Raw genomic sequence first — 10042 nt, 5'->3', positions numbered from 1 at the left:
TGAGTTGATTTTAGGATTGTTCATTTTATGGTGTGACATTTTACTTAGGTTGAGATTTTAAGAAAGTATATGGTGAGAACTCTAAGAAGATTCCCACTGGCACGAACTTAACCAAGTGGTTAAGTAAGTGTGAAGGTTCACTTCACAAGAGCAAAAGGGAAAAGACAATTACAAGGTGAATATGATGACAATTGGTGCAGAATTAAAGAACATGAAAAGGAAATCCAAATAAGAATTGTCGAATGGAAGAATGAAACAAAACAAGAACATAACACAAAAGGAGGAATGACAAATGAAGGAGAATGGAAGAAGGAAACATATGGAAAATGGAGTGGTGTTCACGCCACTTGATGGGTGGTAACCACCAAGATAAGTGGAAGGTCGCGACTTGAGAGCTTCATTCTCATCAAGATAAGACCAAGGGAGAGGAGATAACACTCACTAAAGCTCACACAATATTTGTGCAGAGTAACTTTTCTTCTATTCAATTCAACATGTAAAATACAATGGGTAGGTCTCCTATTTATTGGGGAAGGAGCCATGGAAAACAAACAAGAGGGGTAGGATGGGAAAAGGGAAAAAAGGGGTTGCCTTAGGGTTTGACTAAGTCAACCCCGCATCCTAGGCTTGTCCTTCTAGAAACTAGGTCAAAATGCATTCCTAAAGGGTTAGGAACAAGCTAAAATGATACCTACACCCCCTATTATGCTAAAGGCACCTTATTCTAAAGTGAGCCCAATTTATTTACATAACTTTTCTCTTGTGGAAAAGAATAGAAGGAAGAACTTCTGAAATTCTGGTTTATAGCTTCTTCTTCCGTTGATATTTTCTCGAGGTTTGGTGGGGCCCGGCTTTGTATACTGAGATGACTGACCTTTTTGTGAGGTGCTTGACGTGTCCTTAGTCATCTGCTAGTTGCTTTGGTTTGTATCAAGAGGGAGAAATGGACACAAACCAGAGCATATTTAGTTCTTTCTGATGGTCTTCTTAAGAATAAAATAAGTTGTAAATAAGTTGGACTCACTTTAGGGGTCCAAATAGCAAAAAGATAAGCTAGAATAGGTGCCTATAACATAATAAGGGGGTGTAGTTATTATTTTAACTTGTTTTACGGTTTTTACTTAGTCAAACCCTAAAGGAAACCCTCACACATTTACCATCCTACCCTTGGCCTTCTTGCCCACCAAGGCACCCATTCCTATGAATAGGGTGCCTTACTCCATGTATTTACATGTTGAATTTTGAGAAGTAAAGAAACTCTACACAATTTGTGTGAGCTTGTAGTGAGGCTTGTTTCCTCTTTACATGGTCTTATCTTGAAGAGTGTGAGGCTCTTAAGTGGCGGCCCTTTCATTCATCTTGGTGGCCTCCACACCCCACATGGCCCTTTCTATTTTTCCATTCCATTTATGCTCTTGATTTCATATTTTTCCTTGAGTTGTGCTCTCGAGTTTTTGTCTCATTTAATGAGTATGGATCATCATTTGGTTTCGCAATGACCACCATTGGTGCTTACCATGTTCTCATTTCATTTCTGCAATTGCATTCCATATTCACCATATCTTGTTTTTCCATTTTTGTCTTTCTGAAATGAACCTTCACACTTTCTTAACCATTTAGTTAAGTTCATGTCCAATGGGAATCTTCCTTAGGTCCTCACCATTAATTGCTAAAATCTCAATCCTAAGTAAAGTGTCACATCTAAAAATGGCTAAATCTAAAATAAACTCACATCTGGTTGGCCTAACTAGGAACAATTACAGTTACATTGATTAGCCAAAACCATAAGACGGTCTAACTTGAAACAATTATATATACTCTGATTAGTCGTACCCATTAGACGACCTATCTCAGAATAGCTACAGTTACTCCGATTAGCCAAACCTATAAGACTACCTAACTCGGAACAATTACAGTTATTCCTATTAGCCACAACCATAAGACAACCTAACTCAAAATAGTTATAGTTACTCCGATTAATCGCACCCATAAGACGACCTAACTCAGAACAGTTACAATCACTCCGATTAACTGCATCTATAAGACGGCCTTACTTGAAACAATTGTAATTATTTCGATTAGCCACACCGATAAGATGTCCTCGCTTAGAACACTTACAATTAAATTGATTAGCCGCACCCATAAAATGGCCTAACTCATAACAATTGCAGTACTCCGATTAGCCGCACCCATAAGACGTCCTCACTCGGAATCATTACAGTTACTCTGATTAGCTGCACCTTAAGGTCGGCCTAACTCGAAACAATTAGAGACTCCAATTAGCCAAAACCATAAGACGACCTAACTCCGAATAGTTACAGTTACTTTGATTAACCGCACCCATAAGACGGCCTCACTCAAAAGAGTTACAATTACTCCGATTAGTTGCACCCTAAGGTTGGGCTAACTCGGAATAGTTATAGTTACTCCAATTAGCCAAATCCATAAGATAGCCTAACTCGGAACAAATATAGTTACTTTGATTAGTCGTCCCATAAGATGACCTAACTCATAACAGTTACAGTTACTCCGATTAGCCGAAACCATAAGACCACCTAACTCGGAATAGTTATAATTACTCTGATTAGCCGCACCTATAAGACGAGCTATCTTAGTACAGTTATAGTTACTCCGATTAGCCGCACCCATAAGATGACCTAACTCAGAACTGTTACAGTTACTCCGATTAGCCGAAACCATAAGATGGCCTAATTTGAAACAGTTATAATTACTCCGATTAGCCGCACCCATAAGACGACCTTTCTCAGTACAGATACAGTTACTCCGATTAGCTGCACCATAAGACGACCTAACTTGGAATAGTTACAGTTACTACGATTAGCCGAAACCATAAGACGACCTAACTTGGAACAGTTATAATTACTCTGATTAGCTGCACCCATAAGACGACCTAACTTGGAACAGTTATAATTACTCTGATTAGCTGCACCCATAAGACGGCCTAACTTGGAACAGTTAGAGTTACTTCGATTAGTCGCACCGATCAGTCGGCCGAAGTCAGAGCAGATACTGTTACTTAGATGAGTCGCAACCATAAAAAGCCTTAAGAATGGTTGAGATGGAAGCAGAAGCAAAGCTATCACAAACTATAAGTGACTCACCCTTATTCGTTTTGGAAGGTTTCCAAAAGTTAGCTAGGAAATCCATCTCGAAAGCAGGAGCACCTGCTTTAGCTTGGAGCTTCTTGTAATCAAAATATTTCTCGTGAGATCTAGATGAAAACAAAAAAGATAGGCTAACTACAAAATTTTCAAGTAAAGAAAAACTAAGAATAAGAATCTGACCCAGGAAGAGGGAAATAAGATCCTCAACAAAAGCCACACTAAGATATCTTTGCTCCCTAGTAGCCTTTGAAGGTTCTTTAGGATTTAAATATTTATCCTAACCTTGGCCTTGAGAAAGTACTCAGCCCTTGATTTAAACTTGTCGAGTAATTTCTAGTATAGGGGGAACTGAGGGTCAATATAGAAAAGTAGTTTTTGTTAGAATTATAGGCCTTAAACAAGAGGGGGTGAATTGTTTTGGAAATATTTTCGCAAGTATTTAAGGTAAAGTAAAAGACAATGAAGAATCAATCAATTAGAAAATTGTTTAGCCAATTATAAAATTGTTTTTAGTTTGATTCCAGAAAATCAACCAGTTGTTTTTGCAAAACAACCGGTTGTTTATGCCAGAAGTTTATAAAAATCAAAATTAAAGTAGTTTAAAGAGTGTAAGGATGTAGAGATTCACACAGGATGTTTATACTGGTTCGCTCTTGCCCAAGAGCTACATCCTGTCCTCAGCTAACCACTGAGAATTCACTATGTAATCAAACCTAAATTACACAACACACACCAAGAGTGATAACCTTGAACCCCTCAAGAAGACACACCACTCTTTGGCAAAAACACACAGTTTCCAAAACAACCCTCTGAAACTTCACCAAACCAAATCACACAGAAATACAATGATTAAGGAAAAAGGGAATAGAATATGATAGCTGTCGTTTTGCTGTCAAATTAATATGATTCTAGTGTAGACTTGTCTAACACTAGAGAGATGATAATATAATTGTGGACAAATGTCCCCAAGTCGTCTCCCAACGAATCCAATAGTAAAATCAGTTGATCAGGGTTTAAAATCTATCTGCAAGCAATAAAAGTTAGCAATAACAATAAAGATGAAAAGGGGGTTTGAGATAGTTGTGCAGAAAATATAAAAGAGATTAAAATAGCAAATAAAAAGCGGTTGATCCCAAGTTCTTCCACCATTGAATTCTTCACAGGTTCTCTAAAGATTAATCTTTTCTCAATCCTCCAACAGAGCTAAACCAGATTGAACATGCGCCGATCTGATTCAACTGAAACTCACCAGTAAAGCATGTGTCTACTGGTTTAATCCATACCCACTTTGTTCCATGCGTATACTCCATGGGAATGCTTACCTCCTCTCCCTTGAATCATGCGCCCAAGAAATTAATTAGAACAATGCGAACTAACTAAGAAACCAAAGTTTAAGATAAGGAAGACTCTCAATCATGCGTTCAAGTACAACCTCTCACAAAAACCAGTTTTCCAGGAGATTAGACAATAAAAACAATTGCTATAGAGAATTAAAAAATCGAAACTTTTATTGAACAAAACCTCAGAACTCAATGGGGAATTACAAAAGAATCAACCAAAAAGGTTTAGCCTTCCATGCGGAGGCTAAACAAAAGAATTACTAAGAAGAAAATAAACTAAGAAAATCCTATGAAGCTCCCCCTTTTCTCCTTTATGCTTGTGTCCTTTTATAGGCTTTTCTGCTCCAAGGATCTTGAGAGAATATTGTAGTTTATATTTTGTTAACCGTTTCTAAGTTTCCATCTTTCCAGAATTCTTGTATTTTGCAGAAGATTTGCTTCCAATTTTGTTTCTGAGATATTGTTGATTTTATTTTCTCTTTCTTCTCCTCAGAATTTGTTTTTTGTTTTGGTTCAAGAAGCAACTTGGACTTTTGCATATTTGGCCCATTCACAAAGGTAGATGCTTCCTCCGGATAATTTACTCTAAAAACACAAAATTAAAAATAATAATAGTTAAGGCCCAAATAAACCCAATTATAAGAATATTAATTAAAACAATGGATTTATTTATTATTATAGTCCAATAATCTATGAATAAGGCTAGTGAGTGTGAATAAATATATGTTCATCAGAATACATTTGGGTAAAATCAAATATTACAATCCATAAATACAAGACAATCCTATTCCACACTTTGAGATGATCCAAAAGCTCTTTGCAATCTTGAATATTGTTTTTGATTGATCTCTCTTTCTTAGTTAATGGCCAAGAGCGTAAAAGAACCTTTTTATACTCAAATCAGATGGTCAAAGCATTTAATTCAAGAACCCAAAGCAGTTTGAATCATTTAAAACAGATTGGTACCGCTTAACAAAATTTTGTTAAGGTTTTTAGAGAAACAACAAGTTGAATTTTTGAAACAACTAGTTGAATTGGTGATGCAAAACTAGTTTGTTTTGGCTTTTTCTTTGTTGTAGTTTTGTATGTTGCGGAAGAATGGACTTGAAAATGATATCAATGGTTGAATGGAAGTGTGGAGAAGATGAAAGGAAGAGGGGAAGTAGAGGCTTAGAAGAGGTGTGGCCAACTTCTAAGAAGATTCAAGCAAAACACTAATAGAAGTACAAACTTGAGAGTGAGAATTTGGAGACAAATGAGCTAGCAACTTGGACAATATTTGATTATCAATTCAAATCTAATTTACTAGGGGGCTAGCACTTGTATATATATTGGGTGTTTTGTGTTGGAAAAACAAAAGAAAGCATTATATATATTTTGGGTTATGTTATTTGCACTCCTTTTTCCCTCTTCCACTTGCTATTTAAAAAAAAAACACAAAAAAAAGTATGTTTCAGTTATGAACCTTTTTTATTAATCAGAAATTAGTTTTCATTATATGTTCATAAACAATACATACAAGTTTCTTTCAATTAGTAAGAAGTGAAAATAAAAGAACTGAAAAAGGCACAATATGGTGAGAAGAAGTGGAGTAAGAGTGTGTCTCGTGAGCTAGAGTGGAATGTGAAGAAAGGGGTAAACTAGGAAATCTAAAAAGTTTGAAAATAACACGGGCCATATATTTCTCCTTTCCAATGGGGTTTAATGTTTTTTAAATGTGTTGGGCCTACTGTGGAGGTTCGGCTTTGGGCTTTTTTTGCTTTCTGCACTTAATCAATTCTAACTTGCACCCAATAAATTTTTCAAATTCTAGAATTTTCCTTTGTTTTTAAATTGGAAATTCGGAATCGAAATATTCATTCCCAAAAAAGATGAAATCCATAATATATTTTTCCAATGGGGTTTAATGTTTTTTAAATGTGTTGGGCCTACTATGGAGGTTCTGCTTTGGGCTTTTGCTTTTTGCACTTAATCAATTCTAACTTGCACCCAATAAATTTTTCAAATTCTAGAATTTTCCTTTATTTTTAAAGGAAAATGATAGTGTGACAACTCAAAGAGTTGTATACAACCCTGATGTGATAGGTTTAGAAATAAATATATATAGTAAAGGGTAAATTTGTAATTAAATGATATAAAATGGTATTAAAATAATAGTATTGGGAGTTGTAATGTGGTTGTATAAAAAAATGAGATTGTCCATATATCATTGCTCATTTTTAAATTGGAAATTCGAAATCGAGAAATTGAAATCCATAATATATTTTTTTTGTTTGGAAAATAAAATTTTAGAATAGAAATAGAAACTAAAATCTTATTATAGAAAAACAAATCCATAATATAAATAATACGTTTCGAAAAAGGATTCTGAAAAACAAAATCCAGAAATCATTCTAAAAAGGAATTCCAAAAAACAAAACAATTGTTCTCGTCGACTGACCTTGGTCGGACCTGGAGGTGAACTCCGAATTGAAGCGACTTTGCTTGGTATTGTTGAACTGAGATGTTAGCGCTTTGTAACAAAGGGAGCTCCACCTGTTGATCGCACTCTGACGATCAAGTCACTAAGAGCATTCAAACTATGATTATATGAATAAAATATGTATCAGTGTAGAGTCCTCAGAAAACTTACCTTTACCAAGGGTCTTAACCCCTTTTATAGACATTCCTTCAACAATTTCATCAACAAGAATATAATTTCATCAATAAGAATATTTTGTTAAGATATGACTTTAACTTTTGAGTTCATGCAACTTTTATCTTTATCAGCTTTTATTTACATCTAATATATATATATATATATATATATATATATATATATATATATATATACTTAACTAATTCAGTTATTCACTATGTTATTTAGCTTTTAATTATCTTTTTAATATGAACTACCAATTATTTGGACCGACCTCATGACACTTCATTGGATCTATTATTCAGCCCATGCCGAACTAAGCATTTCTCAAGTGGGCCTGTCTAACAGAGCTATTACACTTAAGTGCTCGGGTCAAGAACCCGAGCACGTCTGACCAGTGCAAGAACAAAAATCCAAAATCATATTTTGGAAAAACTATTGTGAAAAGTATAATATGAAAAAGAAGTGTTATGAAACCTAAATATGAAAACGTATTCTAGAATACCAGATCCAAAATACATTTTAACATGCATCCTTTACACCTATTTAAAAACTAAATATGGTTGCCATTCACATTAGTGTAAGGTACATGATCAAATTTTTTTGGGTGTAGAAAGCAAAAGCCTCTGCTTTGTAGTTTTCCGCTCTTTTGGGCTTGTAGCCCATTTTCAAAACAAAAAAGTTCTATTGGAAAGAATTTTATTGTAAACAAAATATAAATAAAAAAGGGAATTATATTTATAATTTTTAGAAGGAAACAATTAATGAAGAGGAGCTCAATAACTTCGTAAAGAATACAAATATCCTGAGAGTTATTTAATCGTGGTGTGCTTGAGAGGAATCATTCATCTGTTTGACTGAATTGTCCTAGACCACTAGACCATGGTTAGAAGTTGTATAAAAATAATAAATCTGATTTTATCATGGTTATGTCCTGTTAAAATCTCTATGGTAAAAGTCCTCTATAAAATAAATAGTAATACTTAGTTTAAATTGAAAAGAAAGTAGCAAAAACTGAAGAAAAGAAAAAGAAGTCAAGTTGTTTTGATAAAGGAAGAGTGAAGGGAAAAAAGATGAAAAGTTTACTATTGATTTGAGTAATGTAATAGGATAAAGAATTAAATCAATTGGATAATATAATTAATTGCTAAAATATATTTTATTAAAATGGAATAAGAATGACTATGAATTAAAATTCCAAGATGATTATATTAAAAAAATTAGAAATAATATTACAAAATTATTTTAAACTTGAATAATTAAATGGAAATCATTTAACTAGTTTCACATACCTATTAAAAAAATATGAAAATAAATTCAGAATATAATTTATTAATTTTAAAAATTATCATTAAATATTAAAATAACTTACTTCACACAATATCAAAATTTAAATTATTTTATTCTATTTATTATAATAATATTTTTATATTTATTTTTATTATATTATAATAAAAAATAAATGTTTTATTATATTTTGTTTAAATCTAATAATATAATAGATTATATCATAAATATTAATAAATTATGTTTAAAAATACAGTTTATTATTATGTTGTAAATATTTTATTAATATTTATATAAAATTGATTACGTTTTCATAATTGATTATAGGTAAAATTCGAACCCAAGTCTTTCCAGTGACCAGGGAAAGCATTGACCACTAGACCAAACAATTTCTTTGATCATATTATCATTTTTATTATACTTATACATATTAATATAATTTATACATATTAATATAATTATTAATAATAATAATAAAATAAATTATATTTATATTATTAATATTATTAATATTTATTAATATTATTAATATTATTAATATTTATTAATGTTATAATTAATATTATTATTAACATTATATTCATATTATTAATATTTATTAATATTATTATTAATATTATTCATATTATTAATATTTATTAATGTTATAATTAATATTATTATTAATATTATTATTAACATTATTATTAATATTATTAGTATTAATATTCATATTATCAATATTATATTCATATTATTAATATTAATTTTGATATAAATATACATTTAGATATTTATTGTGTGTGTATAGTAGTTTTATTTGACTTGAGTAATATTACTTTTATCCGGATATAGATAGATAGAGAGAAAAAGGAAGAAATTATATAATATTAATATAACTTTAATACTATAAATACATATATATTGATTAATATATTTCTTTATTTAATCATTAATTTTTTAAAACTCATGGTTAAATTTAAATTTACTTTCATATTATATATATATATATATATAAAATTATTTGATATCTTATTTTCAAATATAGGTTATTATAGGTAGTTGTGAAGTTTTTGTTAGATGGCTATATAGGTGTTTGTATCTTACACTTCTTTTCTGATTTGAGATTCTTGTATAAGGATTGAAATATCCTTAAAATGTTTTGTTTAATTTTTTTATTCTTTGTCGATAAAAAAAATCTTATTTTCAAATATTTACTTACATAGATTAAAATTGATATAATGTATAATTTTTAAAATATTTTAAATTATAAATTATTTAATCACTTTGTCATTATGATTTATATTATATATTAGTAGAAAGGGTTATTTAGTAACAACCTTTTACATAGATTTATGGAATAATTAATATAGTTTAAACTATAATGATATGCTAACTAGTAATCTGCATTAGAGATTTAATTAATAGTTAATGTAAAAGTCATCATTTTATGTTAAATGATAATATTGTTTGTTGACAATATTCTTTACTATAACACACAAGTAAAACCAACAACCTATAATGAACTTAATTAAGTCAATATGATCGTAAAATAATAATTAATATGATAGTTGATTTTAATGTAATAGGTAATATGATGACTATGAGTATGACATATATTAAATTTGATTCATACTAATAGATAATATAATAAATTATGTTTAGATTCAAGT

This window comes from Phaseolus vulgaris, chromosome 10, assembly GCF_000499845.2.
Source record: "Phaseolus vulgaris cultivar G19833 chromosome 10, P. vulgaris v2.0, whole genome shotgun sequence".
NCBI lineage: Eukaryota > Viridiplantae > Streptophyta > Magnoliopsida > Fabales > Fabaceae > Phaseolus > Phaseolus vulgaris.
The sequence above is the reverse complement of the archived record's forward strand: the minus strand, read 5'-3'. Positions refer to the sequence as shown.